This window comes from Anas platyrhynchos, chromosome 20 (genome assembly GCF_047663525.1).
Source record: "Anas platyrhynchos isolate ZD024472 breed Pekin duck chromosome 20, IASCAAS_PekinDuck_T2T, whole genome shotgun sequence".
NCBI lineage: Eukaryota > Metazoa > Chordata > Aves > Anseriformes > Anatidae > Anas > Anas platyrhynchos.
This window is the reverse complement of record NC_092606.1, coordinates 8,835,316-8,863,094: the sequence shown is the minus strand read 5'-3', so window position 1 is coordinate 8,863,094 and position 27,779 is coordinate 8,835,316. Positions and strand designations below refer to the sequence as shown.

General features: G+C 43.1%; 1 long non-coding RNA gene across 8 annotated transcripts in view; it reads right to left on the bottom strand.

The window, feature by feature from the left end:
• LOC106016502 (uncharacterized) overlaps positions 1 to 27,074 on the bottom strand; it is a 120,321-nt gene extending 93,247 nt beyond the window's left edge. For 4 of the 8 annotated variants that reach the window (XR_011804226.1, XR_011804228.1, XR_011804229.1 and 1 more), the window contains exons 1-2: positions 26,729 to 27,062; positions 26,457 to 26,553 (exon numbers count right to left, since the gene is read on the bottom strand). This is a non-coding gene — a long non-coding RNA (uncharacterized lncRNA). Of the gene's footprint in view, positions 1 to 26,456; positions 26,554 to 26,728 lie in introns of all 8 variants that reach the window. The other 4 variants (XR_002401230.4, XR_011804230.1, XR_011804232.1 and 1 more) reach the window with 4 other exon arrangements.
• Between the last annotated feature and the right edge of the window lie 705 nt (positions 27,075 to 27,779).

Sequence of the window (27,779 nt, the reverse complement as noted above, 5' to 3'; positions counted from 1 at the left end):
GGTCTGCTGGATTCAATATTCTCTACCCAATTCATGCCAGGTATGCAAAGCAGCACCCTAACTTTGCAGCTCTGACTCCTCTCCTCAAGCGTGCGATCAAACTGCAGCGAAGCCAGGATCAGGTCCCCAAAGAGACTTGCTTCTCACAAGCACCGCAAGTACTTCACCCACATTCACCAGTGCTATCCCTCACTGGATGTTCTTGCTGAGCTACCCACCAGCTGAACTGCCTTTTGCAAGGGGCAGCATACCTTGCGTCTCCTTCCACAGGAATCCATCTTCTTTCTCTTCTGGTGTTCACACACCTGGCACATCTTGACAAGCTGTGCACTTGCAGGTTGTTCTACTGAACACCAGTGAGCTGTCAATCTTCCCTCTGAAACAGGGCTGACCTGGGGTGTAGTGGCATCCTCCTCTCACCCTAAGCCCTGGTGCTCAGGAGGTAGGAGGTCCAGTTTCAGTTTCCTCCTTTGCTAGAGGGAGGTTAAAAACCACACCTCTCATCGCCCTATCAGCCAGGGCACCCCAAAGCCTGGGAACTTGCCATCAGTCCTGGGCAGAAGATGATGCAGATTTGAACTAGCTGGCAGGCAGGCAGGGAACTAGGACTAGACAAATTCTAATGTTGACATCTCAGAGCCTTTAGGAACTGTCTCTCGAGTAATGGTTAACAGATCTAAGAGACCAAAATCCCAACTTCTAAGTCGCAGCTTCGATCCTATTCCACTTCACAAAACTAGCATGCTGCTAGAAACCTGCACCCACATTACTCCCTGGAAGAAATGAGAAAGTTGAATCAATTCCGTGTCACGCAGTTTTTCGCAGCAGTCTTAACTAAGAAGATATAATTTGCTCTATAGTAAGAATGCACCGAATTTTAGACAACATCAGACATCAGAATTCAACTGGTGTTTAACCAGCTGAACTAGGACCTGCTGCCTCATAGATAGAGCACTACCTGGGAACTGAATCTCTCAATTCTGCCTTAGAATTTGCCTTTGAAACCTCAGGAAGGCCACCAGTTTCTCCTTCTCCAACCACTTCCACAGCTGATAAATTGAGATAATCTGTTGTTGCATGCTTTAAGAACTACATTACAGTAAAATAATGTCAGTACTCAGGGGTAATCAGCACGCTGTAGTACCTGAGGCTCCTTCAAATCACTGGCAAAGAACCCCTGCACTTGAATTTTCCAACAAACCCAGGTAATTACAGTGAAGAGAGTAGCTCCCAGCTAGGCACCCTGCATTCTCAGTCACGGTTTTACACAACCATTGTGAAATCTCTTGTCCACATTTCCCATTCTTCTGACTTCAAAATGAGTGCAGACTCCCTCATTCACTCTCTTGGGCCACCCAGGAGCTGATGCTGACTGCTCAGAGTCCTCAGCAGAACACACAAAGCTTTGAAGCAGCCCTGAGCCCTTGAACACATTCTTGCTCTAGCCAAGAGAAAGAAAAATGAAGTCTTTTACCTTGCAAAAGAAAGAAAAGTCATTGGATAGGGGAAAACAACACAGAAGAACATTCTTGTTTTATAATTAAGAGTATTTAAGAGTAATTAAGAGTAGTATCTTGGAGAAACATGTTGCAAGGACACCTGCCCAGATGCTACAGCCTCTGCCTTACTCCCACTATCCGCACCATCTAATGAGAGCAGACAACCAGCACGGTGAGGTCAGCATGCTGGTAGCTGATATACATTTGATTGGTGACTGCATTCATGTGGCATTGTGCAAGTTACTGTGACACGCACCAAAGGGAAGTTTTCCTTGCAAAGCACACATCCATTTTAAACTACTTTGTAGTATTTATACGATGCAGGAAGGAAACAAAATAAACTGGAAACAATTTTAAGATTATAACACCCATAACTTTAGCTGCATAATCAAATGGCAAAATTAACTCATCCATTACATGAGTATTTCTTTCTTAGTGCCATAAATTAAGCATATTTTTTGGCAGTTTTTTCCTTACCAGGAACAATTCTTTTATTCATGAATCTGCTTATTTTAAGGGCTGAATCTTTAGAGCCCATTAGGAAAACATCATCAATGCTTTTTTTTTTTTAATGCAAGGAAAGAAACATTAAGCAAGCTGCTGTTCCCATTTTTCAAAATAAATCCATTCTTCTCTCCCACAGTTATATGCCAGTACATAAAACACTGATTCCAGCAGAGTTATTTCTGATTTACATGGCTGTGGAAGCACAGTCACAAACCCATAGCATACGTAAAAATTTCTGCAGTGTCTCCGCATGTTGCTGAGTCGGCATACACACAACCAAGGACAGCAGAAGAATTTAAAGCGCTATTATGCTGCAAAGGGAAAACGTGCCTTGCTTCCTTGGCTAAGGATTATTATTCATATTGCCACAGTGCCCTGAGAGCAAGACCCTATGTGCTAGTTGCTGTACATATCTCAAGACAGAACATTCTCTGAATATTTACAGCCTGAACTGACAACAGCAGAACTAGAGGTAGGAAGCTGAGACAGAAACTTCCAGCAGGGCTTCCTCAAGGTCTCCGGGAGCACCTGTGACAGGCCTAAGTGCAGCTCTAGACCACAACACTGTATTTCTTCCCCACTTGCACTCCCTTCGAACAGGACAGGGCTTTCTGCTACAGCTTGGTATTGTCCTTCTGAACTACAACATAAACACAGCATGACATAGTAAAGGATCTCATACTTTATTCTTTTCATATATGTGGGGGGAAAAGGCCTTAAGTTCCTCTTTACCTTTGGAAGTACACGCATTAGAGCACTTGCAGGTATTTTCTCTCTCTTTTTAATGACAAACAAATGGGGAATTAAAAAAAAAAAAAAAATGTATGCCACCATCCTGACATCCGGATTTAACAACCAAAGGTAGGTTGCTCTACGGTGATTTTACAATCTTTGTGCATAACAGCGTCTTTCCTGTAGGCAGAAGTATTCCTCTGCAAGTCCTTGGGTCAAATAGATTCAGTTAGGCTTTGCAATTTAATAGGTACTTGGAGGTATTCATGAACTTATGCCTAGAACACACACACTCCAGCTAGTCAAGGCATACCATAAAAATACCTAGCTCCAGTACTTCAGTCAGTTATTGACTTTACACCAACCAAAAGTTCTCATCACTGTTTGTTCATAACTTACATGTCTTTATCCAAAAAAGAAAAAGATAAAAAATTCAGTTCTCATTTCACACTGAACATACATTAATTTGTTCATCAATTAGTCTCAGACGAAAAACAGAAGACAAATATTCCTCAGCACTCTCAGTGCCACAATCCGACCTGAAATGAAACAATTCTCAGACACCTCTGAGGCTGCATGTTTCACCAAACATAACAAATGCCAGCAGCTCTGCCAACTGCCTCAGCATCAAGGCTGCCATTCATGTTCATCCTCTTCTCCAATTAACCAGCACAGTCCAATTTTTGGCCTCTAGCAGAAGGGTAACCAAAATCAAATTTTTACTAGACCCTATCCGTTTAAGTACTTGCTGAACAGACACATGAGACAGGAGAGTAATCACACCTCTGTCTACACCCTGATTTAGGTTGAGTTGCAAGTCTGACTTCTTCCACATTTGATGCAAGAAGCTCAACAGAACAACACACCACATACCCCAAAGAGATCGAAGTCTAGTGAAGTTAGTGGGAAAGTTCCAGAAAAGTCATTGCTAGTTCTTCTTCCTGTTTTGCTGCCCAACTTAGACAAAGAATATTTTTCATCTTCTGCCTGATTTATGTTCACATATACGTATGACAGAAATCCATGTTACCCTTTTGTAATTAGGCACTGTGCAGCCACCTGCCAGACTGTCTGTGCTCCAACATCTCAGCATGTTCCTGTACAACAGAGGTACAGAAATCACTGCAATGCTGCATGGGGTAACAAACTGCAGTAAATACCTTACAGGGAGGCAGTCTGCTTTGCTTACATCTAGGATATAAAACCCTACATGCAACTCAAAAAAACAATACCTAGTGGGAGAGAACAGCAGATGAACAGATGGGAGAGGTTTTTCTCCTTCCTTGGTGTTTTCCAGACTTGCTTTCTACCTTATTGTACCTAGATTATAATATTGTAAAAAAATTATTTTTCAGTCTGGGTACTGTTAACATATCACCACTCTGTGTGTGGTGTTTACATCCATACTTTATAAATAATTAACAGTGAAACTAAATACAATTTTCCAAACTGATGCTTGATATCAGAGTACTCAACTTGAGCATTAGAGAGGTCTTATTGTCAACATATGGGGGGAGGAAGGGAACAAATCGGGCCCTCTCAAATGGATGTGCGAAAAGCCTCAGAAATCACTCACTGTCTGTCCAGAAGTGGATTTGCACCTTATTTCCACCAAGACATCACTAAAATGTCAGTAAGACCATTTGTGTGCTCAGCTAGCCATTTTATGATCAGGAGGGAGAGGCAAAACTACTGAAATAACCTCAGTCCCACTGAAATCAATGAATTCCTAATCAGCAAGACTTGAGCACCTGAACAACACGAAGGATTTGACCTCAGTTCTGCAATTTCACACAGAACTCAGATGTCAGCCCGTGTAATTGTTTAATAATCAGATGACTTTTATTACCTATTATTAGAAGAACAGGCTATTACATAAACATGTTAAGCAACACCGCAGCAGATTTGTTTCTTTAATTTTGTGACCTACAAGATCCATCACATCACATGAGATAGGCACTCACATGCACACTGGTCTCTTCAGGCAGCTCCATCCCTGCACCAGGGCTTGAACTTTCTGTGCTTCACTGTTGCAAAGTGCCTACCCATAAAGCACCTTGAACCTGCCCACTCAGGTAGATACGGAAATGGTTTAAGGGAAATACGCGTATGCAAAATACCTGAAAAGGATGTCAAAACCAATTCTCAAGGTAAAACATACATACTTGTAATTCAGAGAGCTTGTATTTTAGGAAGCAAACAGTCCTAGACAGAAAAGGTTTTCCTAAATTTTAAGTTAACAACTAAACAAATAGACAGACAAAAATTCCATGCTTGCTCAGTCCAGCCCTGCAATCACAGCTCTACAGCTCATTTTACTGTTTTATTAAATCCATAAAGACCACTGCATTTATAGAATGACAGAATCAACCCGGTTAGAAAAGACCTTCAAGATCACCAAGCCCAACCATCAACCTGAGCTACCGATTCCCATCTCTGCACATGCCTTAGTGCCACCCTCGGTATTAGCCGATCAAATTGCCTGCTTTCATCACATCTGAAAGCACACATCCACTTTCTATTTGGGGACAGCAATCAGGAAGTAAGCAGGCCGAATGTACAGATTACAAGTCTTCAACACAACACTGACATTTCCCCAGCATATTGCACATTTTTTCTTATTAGGCTTCCTAGGCCAAGTTTACAGCAATTTCACTGGAAACTGGTTCAGACCCAACGCTAAAAGTGGTCTTTGGTGAGAGGTGCATACCACTATTAGCTGGTCCTAAACACCACGATTTAGAAGAAGAACTAGAAAGCAAAATACTCATTCTGCAAGGAAGGATGAGAGTTTGACATTTGGTTTCACTGTGCATTAGAACAAAAGCTGGAAACATGAGAAAGAGCAGAAGAGAAGCCTTTCTCTAAATCCTCCCAGACAAGACACTGATGTGAAACACAGGAAACCCAAAATCCAATTACATCTGCTGCTTTCATCCACCTCGAGCAGGGTCTTGAACGAGTTTTTCTCTGAGCAAGAGAAACAAACCCTAAAAAGAAAGCCTAAAACAAATAAAATGCCAAAAATCTCTCATCAGACTGGAAACTGTTTAGCTCTAAAATTACCACTATGTTCAAGTAGCATTTATACTCCACATGCAAACAAATATCCTCCACACCATTTCAAATACTACACTTCCACATGAGGGATCTTATCAGCCCTGTAGCAAAAAGTGCACCCTGTCCTTTGTCACATCCATTTTCATTATGCTGTCTATCGATCCATTCAAAGACTGAGTTCCTTCTACAGATGAAAATAGCCTCTTTTTTTTCTGGCTGAAGAGTAGATAGGCTATCTAGGACACTAACAGGAAAAGAAAGACTTCAACTTATCTATTATATCCAAGAGGTTTGTCTTCACAAACAATCCCAGTGCAATGGATTGCTCCAAAATGAATTTTCTCCGTTCTCTTTACTATTCAAGTCAGTGGGCATGAAGCACATCTGGATGTGACAAGTAAGAATGAACGCAAACACCAAAGAGGAAAGGTGCCTAAGATAAATTGCATACTTGCAAGAGAAATAAATTAAACAGCAAACAGCTATTTCCAATGGATTCTGTACAATAATTGTAAATACAGTGCATTTGACTTAAAAACGGACCATGTAACAACTGCCCATCATGCACAAATTCTCAGGTAAATGCTGTTTCCTAGTGCAGTTTCAATAACCTCAAATACCAACTTTTAGCTCCTCATACCTCTTTCCCTTGCTAATGCAAACTGTAACCCAAACAGTGCATCAGCTTGTGTGCATGCAACGATTTCCCCTCATCACCAGTGTTTCTATATTCTTCAACACAAAAAATGTGTAAGTATTAAACTGAAAGAGTTGTTACAGAAAATAGGCCTACACATAGCCTCACAGAGACGCCTGGATCAGGCACCCTTTGTAAGTGATATGCCACTCCAGAAGAGTAATAAACTACACGTACATGAAAAGCAAAAGCTCACTCCTGAGAGATGGTTCTTGAAGACCCTCGCCCACTGCTTTGAACGAACAACAAAACAGACAAGGAAGCAGGTGGCCAGCACCTCGTCTAGCACTGGTGAAGGCTGTTTGCTTACAGAAAACGCAGAGGACTGGCAACACTAGTAGCAGCACCACAGACAACGGAACTTCACAGGCCTTTAAGTGAGAAACGTGCAGGCAGGACATCAGTTGCAGGGTACTGTTAAAACTGGAATAATAAGCTCCAGGAAGATGACAAGCTCGTGGGTACTAAAGTGACAGTTTTAGACAGAGCTGTTATTCAAAGGGCTTTATGCCACAGAAGGAAATTTATTAGAACTTTTAGTGTGATCGTAGCAATATGTAAATTGGACTGTTTGAATGAGGATTTATGGTGTCGATGGATGGTCTGACTCACCAACTACAAACTAGAAAGAGGGATGAAAAAATGATGTGACTAGTTTGGTAAGGCATGCTGAAGGCCTTAGTTTAGCAGATTGAGCAAGATGTACTACATCAAAAAACGCTCTAGAATATCGCTGCTCAATAATAATGAAGAGGCTGTCTTCAGCACTGAGCTGCAGAGTACAGTATGTCAAGAACAGGTCATTACAAAGACAGACAAAAAGACATGAAAAATAAATGAGTTATGGTCAAGCTAGAGATTCTGCCATCAGTAAAAATTTTGCCAGAAAAATTTATGAAACTCTTGGATTTGTGTTGCTAAATGGTTACTGTTCAACCTATACTGATGTTCAGATGTGAAGAACAATTTATACAGAGCAAATGATTACAATTAACCAAAGCAGGCGTGCAAGTTTAGCCAGCGCTACACAACAGTGAATTGGGCCTCATTTATTTATTTTTATAAATATATATATGTATAAATAGAACATATCTTCTGAGACAAAAAAGAGCAAAGTTTTCTTACAAAGCAGGTCTGCTTTCAAGTCACAATGAACTAAGACCTACAGCTTGAGAAGGCATGCGTAATGCCCTTCAAATTTAAATTGGGATGAAATGCACACAACCACAGCCATCCAGGGACTACCAGATCCTCCCCTGCTAGCCAGACTCCTCAATAAGCCTCTACTGTCATCAAGTGCCCACTATTCTTGCCTTCAGAGCAGCCTCAAGATCATCTCCGATATCTCATTCCTGTACCACAGGTGCTGCCCGTCCCTGCTGGCGTGCAGACAAAGGAAGCGCACCGAACGCAAGGCGTCACCAAGTCCCCTGTTGACCTGCACACCTCCTGAACTGCTGGCGTACTGAACAAATCTCACACCCAGGCAACTGCAACCACAAGGAAAGCGATTTGCAAAAATCCAGTGGGAGGTGCAGAACAGCCATATTGCACAGATTACAAGCAAAGTTTGTATCATGCAGAAACAGGCACCTTATAGGCCAGGAGAGATCTAAAATAAGTGGAAAAGGCATGCTGGAGTACTATTAAGACACCTAAATCAACAGAAGAGCCAGCAGAATAAGTTACAGTGAGAAAACACAGACATCTCACCACTTACTCCATGACTACACCATTTCTGCTGGAACGCTTCCCTCCTTATCTAGGTCACATCTCAGACAGCCACTTTCAACCCAAATATATATATTTTTTATCTACAGCACATGGATCCAGTGAAACAAATCGAGTTTTACAGCATCCCTACATATTAACAGTGCTGTTCAGATCACCACATAGCCTTGAACAATAGGGATGCCAACACATGTTTCTATCCCACTACAGTAGAGCTAACCCTCAAGGCAGATGAGCAATCACACAGAAAATTCCGAGTTTTCTAAGGACAAAAAACAGACACACTTGAGGGCATCTCATCTATCCGTACCAAGGTCCAACAGACCTATCACTTTCTTGTCACTGAAATCAGGGCTCAGGCTGAGAACCGGCACTGACACCTGGACTTTGTCCACAGCAAGACAGGAGCACATGCACTACAAACCACACTGGCAAGCTTAATTCCCACATGGATCCACTACAGGCAGGAAGGAGCTTGAATAACCTACCTACCTGCAGAGTAACCTACCTGCAGTAGCTCCCTGAACTCTCCTCATGATAGCTGGGAGCCACAATGACAGCTGAGCTGTCAATAACAAGAATATTTTTTTAGGGTGAGGGGGACGAGCTATCTTCTGGAGTAAGCTCAGCACTGCACTTCAACATGCTGCGTCTTCATACTTCAAAATAGAAAGCTACTGCAACTTTGGCAAGACTGTGCCAAAAAACAACAAAAAAGTCATTTCTACATGACACAGAAGTACTATTTATTTATTTATTTATTTATTTAAGCAGGAAATTAGAGGGTACAACTAGAGCACCTGTTTGATCTTCAGACTACAAGTAGCAAGTCTGATATCTGGTATGCAGTCACGGGTTATACATGAGTAATCAGGATTTCTATTTCCACCTTCCAGTAAGAGCAGAGGATTTATTTTTGATATGTAATTGATGCAATCCTCAATGATACTCACAGAAGCATGAAAAAGCAGACATAATATGGAGGAGCTTCCAGGACAGATTTGTCAGTATCCGGTATAGCCCAGAAACTGAGAAACTGCTGTCCTAGGAGAAAACTTGTCAACCACCATATCTGTTTGGCATCCCTAGAACAAGATGAAGACTTCAAGATATAAAATAACCACATTTTTATGCACAGCTTGCACCTGCTTTAACAAAAGTGGTCATTGTAAGTCAGGGTTTTGTTGGCTTTCTACAATATAGCCCTTAAGGCGTCTTATATAAAGTTGACTAATAGAAAAGAGACTTTCTAGTAACTGTGGTTTTCAGTAGCAATATATGCCCTGGTGACTGGCAGAAGTCCAAATAAATCAATTACCATAGTGAACTACCTTCCAGGTCTTCTTCATAGCAACATAACAATTTCAGCTAGACTAGGAGGATACTGTGAACAAACACACACACTAACTGGCCTTCACCAACAAATAAGAAAACTATTCCTGGATTTGCTATTTATAGTGATGAGGTGGCACAACTTATCTCAGCACGATGCAGGCTGAGCAAGTCACTTGTTCTACAAACAGATCCCCTTTTAAGGGCCACATTTGCAAAGCCTAAGTTCTGCTCAAGTCCCTGTATCTTGCAATTCCTGCCAGCTGACTAAAAATCGGACTACAGCTTAACAACATAGTTCAGTCCCATGAGTTGTTCTCTTTGGCAGTTGCTCTATCAGTGGCTCTGCCATCACCTACAAGACACATTGAACTTGAGTGATTTTACCACCTCTTAATAGAGTTACATGACAGGACTTCTGGGACCATATTCTGAGTACTATATACAACGACCACAGGTGCTGCCTAGCTGCCTTTTTACCATCTTCAACAAATGCTTTGTTTTGTTTTTTAAATGAATTCTGTGAATTGCTGTCATCAAAAAGAAAGATGCATAAATGCATACTCCCTTTAGAACACAATTAGCAAAGCCTGTACCCTCTCCATGGTGAGATCTCAGCAATGAATCTCCAGAAATATCACAGCAGAGTTTTATCTGTTGCATCCTACAGCTGAATGGGGGTGAAAAATAATAATAATAAGCAGGACCTTCAGCTTCAATCCGCAGCGCATTCCAAGATCACAAATTGCTACAGTGTGCGAAGAAGGATCTGAAATGCAAATGACCAAGAGGCCATTAGAGACATTAAAGATTTAGCAGATGTATGTTCATCCTGTTTTTATTGTGGGGGGATAGAAGCACTAATTCCATAGAAACAGATAATGAAACACAGTTACCATATTCAGCCTTTCACAGAATAGTTATGTGTCTCATTAAGAGCATTCTTACCGTCCAATCTTTAATGTTTCATGTATTAAAAATAATTACTCCCCATTCAGCTCTAACTTTAACGACTGCTATTTACACCAGTGATTTCACTTACAGGAAGTGCATGAAATGGAGGTCTTCCCCATTGGTGTCCACCCACAGACTTCCCTTCCGATGACCTTCCCTTCAACATGGGACTGGCCATACACTCCTCAAAGGGAAAGAGAGTCTGAGATTCCTCTGCTGCCTAAACTAGCACAACATCGGGACTTGACAGGGTGGTCCTGGGATACAAATTTTGCAATTTGGATTTTCCAAAGCAAAAAGAAAATCTAAGCCTAATCCTTTTTGAAGGGCACTCCCGACGTTTCCTGCAGGACAGACATGAAAATAAACCTTATTCATAGTCACATCCACAAACACTTATGTATGTGCGTCAACAACTGGAAGAATTTTTTGAGTGTTTCTTTAATTTTCATTTCTAGCCATCTTTATGATCAGTAGTGTAAAGGTTAAAAACCCTACCTTTCAACTAAAAGCGGATCTATAAGCTTCTATTTTCAGCCTACAAGCTTTGGGACTCTATTATTGTCACAGTCACATCACGTTATTTCCACCAAAACAGCTGGAGGTTTCCAGTGTAGGAAGCAATTATTATGAAAAGTGTCAATGTGTCATTCTCCCCAAGTCAAATGTTTAACTTCATGTTATAGCATTTGACAAGTATCCAGCTCTCAGTCTACACCACGCAAAAGGAAGAAAAAGAGCACATGCACAAGTCACAAGAGAAAAGAATAGTTTATCCACTGCTATGCAAGCAAATTTTGACATTGCTGACTGATGCCACAGTTGTGTTTCTAGAGTTTAATTGCTTTGGTGGAAGGCAGGCTTAAGTCTGTACGCATGAATGAACACACCATTTGCCCTGACTCAACAATGCATATACAAAAGGTGTCATTCAAACAACATGCTAAATAATTACAAATTCAACAAGTGGCGCAAGCATTTTAGGAGGTAATAGTCGCAACTCATGGAGGGAGGACAGCAGAAAATGTCCTTCCTGCCTGCCAAATGCACAGTGAGGAAATAAAACGAATCTCTGCTGCCTTTCAGACCTGAAAGACTCTACTCAACCACAGCGCCAGGCACAAAGGACCACACACACGCCTGAAGCTTCCTGGCACAAAAACTTCCTGGGGTGCACCCACACAGCAACACAAAGGTGTGGCTGTAACCTCCAGCAGGTGGATACAGCAGCACATACCATGCCCATAGCTTAACATACCCACTGTGGGCAGTTGCATTAGGAAATAATAGGCACCATAAGAGCTAATAATAAGCCAGCGACCTGACCGCACGTTCCCAAGAGCGTGCAGGAGTCCCTGCTGCTACACCTTCCCAGTAACTGCTGGCCTGTAAGCACGTGCAGCTCACTCTGGCATGTCCAAGCACACTGCAGCATGACGCTCCTCGGGGGCACAGATATAAATAACCTCCACGTCTCCTCCTGCAGAGAAAATGTGCCAGCACCCCTGTGTGACCCAGGAAGCTTTGACTTGTGCCGCAATCAGTGCATCCCAATGAATGCTGCTCGGGTTCGTGGCTCAAACCACTACTTCTGCCCCCCCGCACAGGTCCTGACCCAGAACACCCAGTTGTGTGGACGGGTTTCCTTTCAGAAAGGCGCACAAGATGCACTACACATTGAAGAGGGAAACCCACAGGTAGCAAAAACCACTTCGCATCCTGGAGCGCTAATGTCTCTTTCTCCCATTCCATTTTGGCAACACAAGGACCACGTTATTAATTTTGAACCTAACAATTTACAAAGTTACTTTGAGGGGAGACTAGGAGGAACTTTATCAAAAAGCACTCCAATACTATTTAAGATGGAGTCAAGACAAGGAAGTGATACAAAACATATGAGACCCCAAATCACAATTTCTGCTTAGATGAGGGAATCTCCTGCTAGTACAGTATATTCTCCAGCAATGCATGATATATTAAATTAATGGAAACTCTGAGCTTTAGCATATGTTTAATAGTTACAGTCTGTTTTTCAGAGCAACTTTCTTACCATATACAAAAAACACATATGGATGCACTTATGTATGTCAAAAATACCCGTGCAGGCTTTGATATTACTCAACACGTATTGTCTACGGCTAAGCAGTGCTTCAGGCTGTACTGAGCAGCTCATAAGTAAGCTAGTAGTAAGTGCACCAGTTCCTCAGAACCTAGCAAAATCTTAAAAATCAGGAGTAAGATGTCCTTCCAGTCAGCCTGAGTCCAACAAAGCGCTGTTCCTCCCACAGCAGAACTAGAACATGGTGCTAGAACCCAGACCTCCCGCACCCTTCCAGCTGCGAAAGGCTGTGGGATGCAGCAAAACAGCTGGCAATTCTTCAGATGAATTACACACTGCCACTGCCTAGCTGCCCAGGCACATTTTGCTAACCCTTGGTGACATGTCACAAGGCAAGAAACCCAAAATCTAATCCTCAGTACGTGCTGCCCAAGATGAGGGTGGCATCACTTCCATGTTTGGAAGGTGCTACATAGCAAAACACATCAAGAATTAGCTGTTGTTGCCACGGTACCGAAATAACTGTGGAAATGTAATCAGTTGCCTAGAAAGTTAATCAGACAAATAAAAGGAAATTACAGCTGTATTTCAATTGTGGCATTTTGTCATACGAACACTGCGTGGATGCATCTGAAAAAGTCATCTCCATAAACTGTACTAAATCCATGTTCCTCAAATTCACTAGCATGCTGCACATTCAACCACAGGAACACCATTCCATTTTCCTCTCACAATACACGCGGCTGAAAGAAACGCTGTACCAGAACACATGACAACCACATCAAGGTAGCATCACAGCAGTGTGCAAAGGGAAAAGCAGTTTGGCAGACAGAGTGGGGGATTTCTCAAACAGCTTTCTCCCACGAGTCAAGAGTGACATCTGGCGGGCCTCACGCTGCTGAACACTGGGTTTTCTTCATCAAGAGGAATGAGATAAACCTAACCCCAAGAAACCTCCCTTCACTGACTGCCAACACAAAGGCTTTGATCCAAACAGCCTGGGGGTGGGAGGGAAGGTTACAGAAAAGCAGGACAAATTGTAATACCATCATTGCTGTCCTAGTAACATGGGCAAAGATGCCTCGTGTCTGGGATTTAAACACAATATTGTGCTGTAGCTTGGTTGGAAAACAATGGGCAACGTTATTGTGATTAGATGTACTCCACCTTTCTGTAAAATTTGTGCAGGAAAAAAAGAGGACACAAAATTGTCCCAAGAGTTTCTACTGCACTGTCTAGTGTCTGGCTGGGGCCACCGCTCTGGTACCCTTTTCCCCATATAATATGCAGATATTTTTCAAGTAAGTAATCCCACACCCGTTCACAACAGGAATGTAAACACTGTCTCTGAATGAATGAAATTTTCATTCAAACTGCTTTCATTTTCCATGGAAACAGTTTGAACAGCTGTTTTACAGAATTGACAAATTCAGGAAGGGAGCCATAATGGAAATCGATTCCTGAGTTATTAGTAAGATAAGGCAGAGTAAAGGCCAACACAAGGTAAAGGCATGTCCTGGTTTTGGCTGGGATAGAGTTAATTTTCCTCCTAGCGGCTGGCATGGTGCTGTGTTTTGGATTTAGGCTGAGAACAATGCAGATAACACCCGGAGGTTTCAGTTGTTGCAGAGCAGTGCTTACATGAAGCCTTTCCAGCTTCTCACACCCACTGCCCGTGAGGAGAAGGCCAGGGGTGCACAAGGAGCTGGGAGGGGACAGCCAGGACAGCTGGCCCAGGATGGCCAAAGGGATGTCCCACATCACACGGCATTGTGCCGAAAAGTTAATGGGAAGAGCTGGCAAGGGGGTGCTGCTGCTGCTCAGGAGCTGGCTGGCCATCGGTCAGCAGGTGGTGAGCAATTGCACTGCATCACTTGTTTATTTTTTTCCAATTCCTTTTTCTTTTTCCCCTCTTATTAAACTGGCCTTATCTCAAACCAAGAGTTCTCACTCTTTTCTCCCCCATCTCACTGCAGAGGGAAGGGAGCAAGCAGCTGTGTGGCTAGCTGCCTGCCCAGCTAACCTCCACAGGGCACCAGAGGTGGTGAGCAGCTCCCCCGTGACACAGACCTGGCCTGCACACACCACCAGAACTGCACGCTCCAGCTGAGAACAAGGCTACACGATTACAGCCAACACAAGGCCATTTCTGAGATAAGGCCCCAAGAAGTCATTATTCAGATTTGTTCTGAAGAAGACCACAAGAGAGCTTGGTAGACAAAACCACCTTTTTTCTGCCGTAAGTAACAGAGAATTACATCTACACCACAGCATGATTTGATGGTCCCTGTACTCAGATCTCAGTCTGTGCTGTCTCGGTCCCTCCGGTGCGGCTCCACAGGGCCTGTACCTAGCAGAGGTCCAGTAGTGACTGGAGGGTTGGCGAGCATGTTGCAACTCATGTTCCCTCAGTACCAACCTCGGCTGGATTCAGTTTGCGTGGGTTTGAGGAAGGACGCTCTGGTAACTTGTTTCCCATTCTATCCCACCCCTGCACCTCAAGGAAAAACAGGAAGAGTGGAACAAAGTCTGTGTGTCTGTAGGGGAGAGGAGGGGGAGAGATACAAATGAAGTCATCTCCAAGACAAAAAGTCTCAGCTTTGCATTCTGCAGCTCTAACTTCATGTCTGTTCAACTCCAGGATAGTGAATGTAAAAATAGTAGAGCATTACTGCCATCTTGTGCTACATGAAATCTCTACAATCAAACTTCTCTTTTTGCCTGTTCCCCTCCTCTCCAAAGCTAGCACCAAAACCTGGTAGTAGCCTGCTCACAGGGTGAGCAAAGCACTCCCATCTCACCCCACTAAGGGCCTGCCTTGGCCCTTCAGCTGAGTGCTGGGGCCAGGGAACCCAGCAGGCTGTGCTCTCCTCAGCCCGGTGCCCAGCGCCCTGCAGGCACCCAGGCAGGGCAGAGGGGCCCAGCACAGCCCCCACGCAGCACCTCAAGGTGCCAGTTCTCCCCACTGCCCTTTAACCAACAGGCACCAATCATTTAACACCTCTTTTTTCTTTTAGTCCTTACTCACTAGTCTAAATCACCCCATGCCTTTCTATTCATGAATTGAAGCTCATCACAAGTATTTGGCATGGCACTGCTTTCACTGTCCTACAAGGGGAGGCAAGCAGCCTACAAAATCTCTTTTCATTTATGGTAATCAGAAACTCTGATTCTGGCTGAGACTGCACCAAGTAACTAAATACCAGCGCTCACTTTACGCGGGCTGTTTCCCTGGCAAAGTTTATGTTTGTTTCCATGCTCAAGCACAGTTAGAATAAAGTCATATTCCTATTGAGAGATTTTTTGCTACACTGATCTCCCAGAAAGATATTTAAAGGGGGCTGCATGATGATCCACATCTTTGGCAGTCACATAAAGATCCTTTATGAAGTAGACCCTTACAATTTATTATAGATTAAATTGAATAGCTTCTTCATAAATGACACATAAATGCCTATAAAATTATAATCGAAAATGACAGATATTCTACAGCAAGTTTAAACAATCCCCGAAAGCTTACTAGACAAGTAGAAAATTCTGCAAGAGAACATTTCTTCCATAAGACCACTCTCCTTAAAAAAAGTAGATCTGAACACAAGATTAATGCATTTTAACCAAAATATTTGTCTCATTGATACTTGAGGGTTTTTTTTTAATTGTGCTCATCTCCTTTTATCCCTTTTTTCTGAAATCCATTTCAACTGAAAACTCCTTTTAAAATACGTAATTATGATCATTCTCCCACAGCAGCTTCGTGTTAACAGAAAATTATCCAAAAATGGCAAAATATTTTCACATCTTAAATATCAATTCAAACCAATGCTAACACAGAGATGGAAAGAAGGGCAATTGGTGAACAAGAAAATAAAGGAGATCTTAATTCCACCACTAAGTACAGAAATGATCTCTCAGAGAGAGATAAGACTTCATTTCTGAACCATCCAGGATACCTGTCCCTGGCAAATTGGAAAGGCCCTTTTGAAGGCCTTATGTCCATCCTCCACGGTTCTTACATCACAAAATCCTCTAGCCAAAAAGAAACACGGAAGGCTTCTCTACCTGCTGGTACAACAAGCTGCAGAGAACATGAAGTCTCACTTATCTGACCAAGGGATTGGCTCTGGCCAGGCTCTTTCCTTATCCAGACCAGATTCTGTGCTGCTCAACTGATGCTTTTTTCACAAGAAGAAAAAACAGTAGAAGGTCTTGCAGAATTGTTTGATTTTTCCTTCCCTCCATTCCTCTTTCTTGTTCTGTGCTAGGCACCAACATTCAGCAAAACTTTGTGTATATAATAAAGATCTGTACAAAATGGTAACTTTACTTCACTGTTGTTCCTTCTGTCACCTGTTCTGCTAATTCTTAGGTTTTTCTATTCATATTATCCCCTCCTATCAGTACTGCCATAGTTTTGAAAAACAGCAGTGACTTGTGTGACTTGTGTCAAGTTGGGTAAAAATGAATCCAGGTATACCAAACTGTTATTTAACAGGGAGATTCTCTTTTATTCCCTGCTCAGTTCATGCAGGAAGGAAGGACTTCACCCTGAATCAGGCAGAATGGACAATAAACATGGAGCATCCCCCAGCCCAGTCAATCATCCCATAACTACGAACTACAACCAGAGATACGTGCATGCCCTTCCTCAACGCGCTTCACAAAAACATTCCCAAAGCAGAATGAAAAGTGTGAGGCTTCCTTCTGCTTCAGCAGGTCTCTGTTGTCTTGGATAACCGAGGTATCCAAAGGCTGTTAAAGGCATTCTGTGACTAGAAACATTTTAATACTTCACTAAAGAATACAATTCCTCTTTTATTCCTAATTGGGACTAGCAATGTGATGAGTTTAGCAAATTCAGGCAAGGCAGTGCTGCAAGATTAAGCAGGCACACAGCAGCTGTGCCTTTCTTTTCTCTGCACGATGCTGCAGCCCCGCTGTACGCAGGCAGCCATTTTGCGTTCACTTCAATTAAAGGCAGTCACCAGCATGACCCTGCCATGGCAAGCTCGCCAACAAAGACCCCGCGGTTGTTTCCAGCCTAGAAGTAATTTTGACAGAGACTACAGACAGCCTCTGTGCATGGAGAAAATCCCAGCATTACTGCTCGCTCTAATGCTCTTCATCCATCCTCTAGCGAACATGCAAAGCATGTGTGTTGTGACAGCCACCCACGACAGGAGCTTGGCTCGTTCACTGAAGCTGTCGGCTCTCATTGTTTGAGCTCTGGAGTCCTCCAGTTCAGTCCTGGCCCGTGAGCCAAAAAACGTGGCTACAACACAGACGTGGCTGGAAATACCAGCAGCCAGGCAGCGGTCTAAAAAGCTAGCGCCTTACTACCAAGTAACTCAGACATATCCCAGGAAGATGGTTTTTGGACCGCTCTAACATATACCACAGCACAACTTTTCAGAAAGGACTTAAAATTTTATCCTTGCCAGCTGTGGAGAAGCAGCTCTGACAAAGTGGCAACACCTCTGACACTGCCTCCTATCTGGTACCTAATCTTGGTGTATTACAAGCTCCAACTAATCTTTTTCATTATGGACTTCAATTTCATATTGTAACTATTTAAGTCCTATTCAGAAAGGTCATTCCCAGCTTAAATAAAACATTTGTCTTCTAAAACAGGATAGGAGTAATGAATATTATTTTAGTTATGGATTAAGTGTGTTAATACAATACTTCACCTTAATCCTGTTTTCTGAGCAGCATGGGTACTTACAATCTCAAAATGAACTGTGTAATGAGAGCAATTTCATACAGTGTCGGGCTCCTAAAGGTTTTACACAAACGTCACAGATGTTGGGGATAACATCCACAACTGATTAAGCCTGTTCTGAGTGGTACTGGAACAAAGTATGAATTAATTACCATAGGAAGGGCAAAGTGTTGAAGGTGGTTGGAATTTAAATGTCACATTTATCCAAATAAATCAGTGGTGAATGAATACATTGATATACTTCTGTGTTTAAAAATCAATTTGTTTCTGTAGAAATCAAATTCTGGATACAAAGCAGTAAGCTCTAATAAAGAAAGGCAGCTTCCAATTTCTAGGTTGGGTTCTTGTCATAAATTCACAAAGATTATCTTGCAAACAACCCTTCACTCATGTTCAGAGGTGCATGGGATCCAGGTGCATACACTGTACCGGTGGTGTTACTGCGTACAGCCAGAAGGGTGCTAAAGCGTGCACAGCCTTGCTTTGTACGATCAGCCCCCAAATGACAGGGGCCATGCTGCAATCCTTGCAACTGCAACATACTGCTTCCATATTTCTGTCCCCAAGAAATGTTGAAAGCTTGTCCATCCTAAAGCATGCAGAGATGGATGAGCTTGTAAATCACTTAATTTCTACCAGTTGACAACCAAATAACAGGGTAATCACAACTGCTTCTTTGAAGCTGGATTCCTCTGAGCTTCTGCTAGCCGCAGAGTTAAAGAGGCTAGCCTTAACCTCGCTGCAGTTACAGCCGAAGTTTAGAGTGAGGAGGTGTCTCAGAAGACAGGAACAAAGTCCAGATTTTCTAGCAGGAATGTATCAAACTAAAGGAACATTGTGCTTTTCTAGCAAATCTGTGTCCTCTCATCACCAAACTTGGAACTGAACATACCATCAAGAAATTAGGATTTTCTGGACCATGGTCTTGCATGTTGCAGTTTGGGAACGCGAACAACTCTGCACAGAGCAGAACCCATGAATGCAGCTGAACAAGATGCCTGAGGTGGCTACACGTCTGTCATTATTTCATCAGCTGCCTCAAGATCTGACAGTTTCCAGGGTGCTTCATCCTCAGCAGAGAAGGGAACTGTTAAACTCTGTAACATACTTTGCAGGTCAACTCCTCCCCACGTGAACACAAATGTAGTATAAAAGTAAATAACAAACGTAAGCTGCTGCCTTCTCCTGGTGCAGAAAACGCCTGCAACTATCACAGAGCAGCACCGAAACCCCAGCAATGTCAATGCCATCAGCTGCCCGCCCCCTCGGATTTCTGTAGTGCCACCCAATAAAATCTAGTTTCTCACTTTATTCTTAAAAAAATACCCAGACTTGCCTGAGGAAGTGCAGTGGTCACTAGCTCCATGTCCAGGTGGAGGCCGGTGACAGGCAGTGTCCCTCAGGGTCTGTCCTGGGACCGATGCTTTTCAATAGCTTCATCAATAACATCAATGATGGGATTGAGTGCACCCTCAGCAAGTTTGCAGAGGGCACCAAGCCGAGTAGTGCAGTTGATACACCAGAAGGAAGGGAAGCCATCTACAGGGACCTGGACAAGCTTGAGAAGTGGTTCCACGTGAACCTAATGAGGTTCAACAAGTACAAGGGGCTGCACCTGGGTTGGGGCAACCCAGACATGAGCACAGACTGGGAGAAGAGCTCACTGAGAGCAGCCCTGCAGAGAAGTCTTGGGGGGTCTGGTGGACAAAAAGATCACCGTGAGCTGGCAGTGCGTGCTTGCAGCCCAGAAGGGCAGCTGCATCCTCGGCTGCATCAACAGAGGAGGGGAGGGAAGGGACTGTGCCCCTCTGCTCTGCCCTTGGGAGGCCCCACTGGGAGTGCCACATCCAGGTCAGAGGTCCCCAGCACAAGGAGGCTGTGAGGCTGTTAGAGCGGGTCCAGAGGAGGCCACGAGGATGCTCAGAGGGCTGGAGCAGCTCTCCTATGAAGACAGGCTGAGAGAGGTGGGGATGTTCAGCCTGGGGAAGAGAAGGCTCTGGGAAGACCTCAATGCAGCCTTTCAGGACTTAAAGGGGACTTATGAAAAAGATGGAGAGGGACTTTGTACATGGACAGATGGTGAAAGGACAAGGAGAATGGCCTTAAACTAAAAGAGAGGACATTTAGATTAGAGGGTAGGAGGAAATTCTTCACTCAGGTGGTGGTGAGGCACTGGCACAGGCTGCCCTGGAGGTGTTCAAGGCCAGGCTAGACGAGGCCTTGGGCAGCCTGATCTGGTGGATAGCATCCCTGCTTTTGGCAGGGGGTTGTAACTGGATGACCATTAAGCTGTTCTGTGATAAGAAAGGAATCTAGACAGTTAGTAGCAGGGATAAAACACAAAGACTTCATCCAGGGAACAAGCCCTGCTTTTGGACTGGCTCTACACTAGTTCTTTCTTGCAGCTGAAGGGAACTTCAATACTCTTTCACCAGGGAAGATTTCTTTTTTTATTCTAACAAGGTTTCTTAGTAATCAAAAAGAGCAAAATAAACCAAAACCAAAAGCCCATAAGACAGCATGATGCCCACGTCCTTCTCTCATTTCTAGCTGTAGTTAAGTATCAAGTGAAAAGCAATACTATGGCCTTTTAAACAAGAATATTTTTTAAGACCAAAGAAGCAATGAATCCCTGAACCTACAGCACTATATGTGCTACTGATATTTTATGGAACACATGGTTCAAAAAAAATGTCTATTTACATTGCACACATGCTTAATCATAGATATAAGAACTTGGCAATGAACTTAAACTCTAAACATCTTTAAATTATTGCACATAAAAGAACTTAACAAAAGCAGATTACAAGCTACATGCTTACGTCTCAAAAGCAAAACATGGACTTAAGCTCAAATGAACTTACCTCTTCTATTTTATAATCAAAATTCCTATCACTTCACCTACATGGAGTGAAACCTAACTCCCTAAGCATTCTCAACACATGGGCATGCAACAGAAAACACACACAGGCTGCCTAGTTGTTGAAATCAAGAGCTCCATAGGCTTGCATATGGTAGCACAGTATATCCAACCATCTATGGGAAACATAACATGAGAAGCCCAAAGGCACTTTCAAATACAAACTGTTTTTCTGAAGCTCCGATTCCTGGCAGAGCTAGACTGGCTTAGCTCAGCTTTATTGTTTAAGAGCGCTGAGGTTAGCCTACACTACACACTGCAGCACTGCCTGGCAACCCCAGGGCTACAAGTAGCCAAGGCAGAGCAGTCCCACTCAGATGCCGGCTTTGTCCCTGCGAGGAAATACAAAACATCATAAAGAAATAAAAGTCTTCCATACAAAAAAAAGTCAATGAAGTTGAGGCAGCATTGTCCACTCCTTTTCCCATTCCCCAACCCCACATCTCCAAGCATAGGTTTAGAATACCATTTCCAATCCTACTGCTCCACCGGCTGTTTTCTTTTAAACCCCACACCAATGGTACTTGTCAGGCAGCTGCCAGCACTTCCACTGGGGTGATGGTCCCTGAACCAGCCAAGCCTGCCCGAGCTGTCCCTAAATATAAGCTGAAGGGCCCTACTGACATACCAAGACACTAAGGGCAGTACCTGCCTGTCACCATTTAAGTTCCTCCCAGTTTTGACTCCTGCAACAAGGCAGAGGCTCCTCAAGTCAGCACAGCTGCTCCACATAAAAGAGCTGCTCCACCACTGCCCTAACCTGGACCACATTGCGGTCCTTCAGGAACCACACAGTGGCATCCACAAACAAAAGTTAACAAAACTTCCTTTTCTGACCTGAAGTCAAACGCATTCCACAACAATTTCACTTGAGATTTTTCTCCAGCTGCAGCTATGTGAAGAGCAAAGTAGCAGGTGCAACTATCTGAAGAGCGAAGCAGCAGGTTAATCTAGCAAGTTCAAACCTGCCTTCAAACACACTTTCCTTCACACTTCAGGCCTTACAGCCTTGGCTAACAACACTCCTACACCAGCAATTTTCATCCTGTGGTTCACACTTCTCTGGGGGGCAGGGAAGGAGATCATGAACTATTTGTGACAGATTCACAAAAGGAATCGAAGAAAACCGGGTTTGTGCATGCTGTATAGCAACCTGTGCGTAGACCCATCTGAAATTTCACCCAACTCCCCCTTGAAATACGGAGGGGAGATTGCAAGAGCCTGAAAACTACTGTCTACTGTGATATTCCCATGTCATTAGAGAAGTCATGGGAACTAGATTTAAGTCTCGAGAAATCCAAGTTATTTTATCAGCACTCCCTGTCCATCCTCCACGGTGACAGACAGGACTTATCACTGTCCTGTACCTTAGTTTCTCCACCTGTAGAACAAGGAAGAAATTATTGCATCTGTAGCTTAGGATCTAAGACCTACCTGGGAAGAAGCATTATTTAAAAGGTATGTGTTGCTCTGCCTCTTAAATTCACCTCCGTAAACCTCTGCTCAGTACAGCAGGTAGTCACCTTGAATTCTTGAGTCTCCCGTAATCAAGTTCTGGGATTCTGCACTGGATGCCACAGAGCTATAAACCATCTTGCTTGACTACACATAAATAACAGCTGTCACGTTGCTTCCGTGTTTACACGGGGTGGGGGAACAGAGGAGGGACGGGACACCATAATATTCTGCTAATTGCTCTGTAAATATTAACGTAGCTGGTGACAGTTACACCATTCTGAGTCATCCATTTCCAAACAATTGGCCACCCAAATCCCAGTAAACATTATCACATAAAATTAGAGCAGGAAGAGAATGCAGAAAAGCAGCAGCAGCAAAGCAGCAGGATAAGCCATGCTACAATTACGATGGCATTAAGAAAAGTCTTACCTAGAAGAACTACTTAGTCACCCAGGGATAGAAAGAGAAGATTTCTTATAACCAGCACGTTCACGAAAGTATTTCCATTGCTCCCAGTCACTAGGGAGGGAAATGATAAAAATCCTACACATCTTCAAAGATGCCTTGGTCATTCACACCCTGAAGGATGCTATTTTATTCTAGCAAGTTTACTATTTGTCATTAATCATATATAAGGTTTTGCATACAGACCAATGTGCTAGCTACCATACAAACACAAATTTACAAACATTACCCCCATTCTTGCAAGTATACAATCGTTTCAATAATTACATATGTATTCAAGATCTCATATACAATTCTCCCACATTACTTGATCTGGCCTTCCCATACCCTTGCTTTTAAGGTTCCATCTGTATTCCTACTGCCTCCTGGAGAACCCCCAAGGAAAAGATTTTGTGCATGCTTATTACTTTAAAAAATGCCTGACTTCATCAGAAGTAGTCTCAGTTCTGCTCTGTAGAAGCATCACCCAAAACCAGTTTAAAATCAGTGGGCACTTCCCAGCAGCTACACTGAGCCTGTAGAGTCATATAACTGTAATTACTTTACGCACTAATTTGTGCAACAAATGAATCATGCTGCTCTCCATCCATCGTATTGTTGCCTCAATGTCTACCTTCCTGGACATTTCTGCTGGTTTTAAAATATAAACTTAACAATCTATTTTGACCCCATTCTACCCAACTAACATCCCAGGAGTCAAGGAAACTAGATAGGCTCTCGGCACCAATCAGCACTTTCTCTGTCCTTCATCCAATGCCTCAGCTGATGCTTCCTACCGCGCAAGCAGATCATTCACAGGCTTGCTCAAACACGCAGTTTCCACCAAGAAAGCTTTAGCTGAGCCTCTCAGCTAAAGAGGAAACAGGACACAGGTCACAAGTTTCCTCAGCTAGAGAGAGCCCAACTTGCAGGTACCACACTGCAGACAACTGCCTGCCCAAGTTTGCTAGGCTTATCTCTGTGAAGAGCCAAAACCAGCAGGATTCCTTCAGACAGAAACACGTATCCTTAGCAGGACACAGAAGGATGGAGGAGTGAGAGGAAGAACGAGGAAAAACTTGAGAACAATGAGATTACAACTTTTAGGCTAAACATTTATGTTAACTTTGGCACACTGGGCTGCACAGAGAGACCTACAGTGGTACAGCATCCTAGCCTTAGTAACAGTGCAACACAGCTGTGCCACATCTCCCACAGCTGTGGACAGGCCTACAAAGGTGCTTGTGCTTTACTAACAAGTCTCTAAAGAGAAACAATTACCAAGAACTCTGCTGTTTGAAAAACAGCAGTCCTCTTGTTATGGTGTTCCCATAGAATGTTTGCACTTAAGTCTCATATTTGTTTCCATTGTGCATCAGAATGAGTACTTAAAGTTTCCAACACTTCATTCAGTAGAAAAATTAGAAGCTGACTTCTTTCAAGTGTATGGTGATCAGAAGGCTTTCACCTGGCTGCAGCATTGCAAAAGCTACCACATTATGCAAAATCCACCCCAGCTTTAGGCAACAGGCATTACTGCCTGGGCAGCACACTGTTAGTTCTGAATATCATTCTCCCCTATTAACACGCAAGTGATGTAGCTGTTTTTTGCTGTTGTTGTATTTTTTTTGTTGGTTTGTTTGTTTTTTCCCCCAGGATAAGCATATTTAAAAACATAACGCATTAGCTTCACTCTGGGAAAACCACCATTCTGACCATGGTGTCCTCCTTACCTGAACCAGACCCTTGGAAAGTTTTATTAAGTTAGGAGATGACCTCCTGCTCAGACTGCCACCTTCCCAGGCATTCCATATGTTTGCTTTACCAGCAAATACACTCACTCTCCCAGACACATTTTTTTGCCATAAATGATAATTGCTTTCACAAATAAATGCCTTAAGGAAAAAAATCTAATGGCACCTTGTGAGTAAGCTCACTACTATAGACTAGTTAGAACCATATATAAATCTTCAATTTAAAAACTAAATAAATAAATTACTCAAGTGCACAATGTTATCTTTTTGCCTCCAGAAAAAAAGAACGAGGAAGGCAAAATTAATACAAACTTACATTTTGCTCATTTTAATCACTTGCATTTCATGGTAGATCAGCTAGTATTGCTCCCATGAGGGTTTAGGAGTTCTCACTTCCTTTCATCTAACCACCAAATTCGTATCTAATTGTCCTGTACTGCCATCTCTCTGAACTAGGGATCCTCCGGGATGGCTTCAGGATTTTCCGACTGTAACTATCTAGCACAAGGGGTTTGTTTATTTTTGGGGGTTTGGGTTTTTTTTTAATGTCTCTTTGAAGGATTAAAGTCAAATGTCTCACCATACCAGCATGAATTATATCTTTACAATACTGCCAGTAAGTTAAACTTGGGCAGCCAAATATTCTTATTCAGCAAGCTTTCACCATGTGTTGGTGGGAAGCCAGAAAAGGGGAATGTATATCTGTGTAACAGCAAAACTAAGCTCACTACATTAACAGAAGTTCTATAGAGCAATTAACACGATCAGCAACACCACACTGCTAGTAACATTTATAGGGCTGCCAACAGAAAAAAAAATAAGCAGGATTAAAAAGTCATAGAAAATTAAAAATGCTTTTAAGTATCACATTGTTCTAACTTAATAATTGCAAGAAAGCTATACTGCTTCACTGTGTGTTGAATTACAACACAAAAGTCATAGAACAAGTATTACAGTAACCTATGTCTAGTGAGGTACTGCCCATACCCAGATGATTTTTCAAAACATTTCTCACTTCCATGCTTTTGCTAGTAGAAGAGGTATTTTTCTTAGATGTTTCTCTATTGCTCCCCATTCACTTGCTGTGTCGCACACACTGTTCCATTTATAGACACAAGAACTTACTGCTTCATTAATGCAGAAAAATCCTTGATCAGGGAAAAGATTTTTAAAGAAAAAAAAAATCAATTCCAACCAGGAAAGCTTAATAAAGCACAGAAGACCTGTCAGATTGGCACAGAAATAAAGGTAAAGAGGGTCTTAAGAGGAATGTAACAACATGCTGCAAAATACAGCTCCAGTAACTCATACTGCGTGGCAAAGAAACTGCTGCATTTGGGATTTATTTATCAATATATTTTTATTTATGTATTTAACATACCACGCTCCTGGCAAAGGTGAATTTTTCCATGGGCATTTTAAACATCCATTCTCATTTACCTCAGGTTGAAATCCTTCTTACACAACAGATCACAGGGAAGTCCTTTTAAAGGGGGGGCAAAAAGTCAGTGAAGAGGCTGGAAAATAAGAACCTGTAGGCGCCATCTCTGAGGTAAAGCTGGTCCCCAGGCCCCAGCCCTCACCACGTACCTCATCAGAGCTGGAGGAGAGCTCCGAGGCTGACACAGGTCAGCAGCCAGCGGCACTTGTCACAGCTGCGAGCACGCTGCATGGCCCAGAAAGTTTTCTGTCAGAAGAAACAAGATAAAATATGATAGTACAATTTGTGGCGCTGAAAGCCCTCAGGCCGCAAGCACATGATGCTCCCACAGCCTGGTCTCCCTCACAAGCCACTTGAGCGATGGCATCAAGCCTGACCCTCCCTGCAGGAGGGCACCGTAACTTGCAGCACCCAGGATTACCGTGAGATAATTTAACAGTAAGTCACCACAAACTCATCTTCGGGGCAGGCACGAGCAAGGAGTCCTTCCCGGTGGCACCACCTTAGTTATGAGGCGGCAGAGCCGGGATGGGGCTAAGGAGAGGCGTGAGGAGGGAAAAGAAGATGGCGGCGCGGTGCTTCAGGGGCTGTGGAAGGGGTGAGGAGGGAAGACAAAATGGCGCCCCCTGGCGTCGCGTTGGGGCCCGGCCTGGTTGTCTGAGGAGAAGTGGCGGGAAGGGGAGGAATAGGCAGCGCCCTCAGCTGACGCCATTCCTTTTCCCCTTAATCCATAAAATGAGTGTTTTTGTTGCTTTCAGAAAGTTATTTGAAGGGGAGAATTGCGTTATCTTCTCATGTCCTGTTAGAGGTGGGGCAACATAGGCTGGAATAGTGGGATTGGCTTGTTTCAGCAGGTTAGTCAGCTTTTAGTGCAAGCAAATGCGAATCCTTAGTTGGAAAAATTGCAATTAGTACAAGATGATGCTAGTAATATCTGTGGCTTTTGTTTATTAATGTTGTGTAGGTGGCTTTGTGCTGATAAACTCCAGGTAATCCTGCTTGGATAACCCCAATAAAACACAGTGGCTGTCAGGGAATGGAGAAGATACAAGGTCCGTTGTTATTAGCCAGGAGTTTGCAAACATTTGGATATTAAAGCTGCACTCTGGTAAGAAGCACAAGGCAAACAAATTCCCTCAGCTTTGCCCTGCCTGTGTGTAGGCCTGGCTTCAAGGAGCAGGCCTCTGGGAGCTGTAGATGGAGGAAGCTGAGCTCACCGCTAGTGATCGCAAATGTTGTGTCCCTGAATCACGGGTTCATGGGTAAGGCTCGTTTGTGATAGCTTCAGGCCAAATTCATCTAACCCAAGGGGGTTTTAATTTTCTTTTAGTAATCTTATTCAATGAAATAACACAGGCTTTTTTTAAAATAAACAGCTCTGTTGCTCGATGCGTTTAGATGCAAATTAGGAAGAAATAAGCTGAGGCTAATAACTGTTACTTTTTTTTTCTCTCTAATTTTGTTGCTTGAAA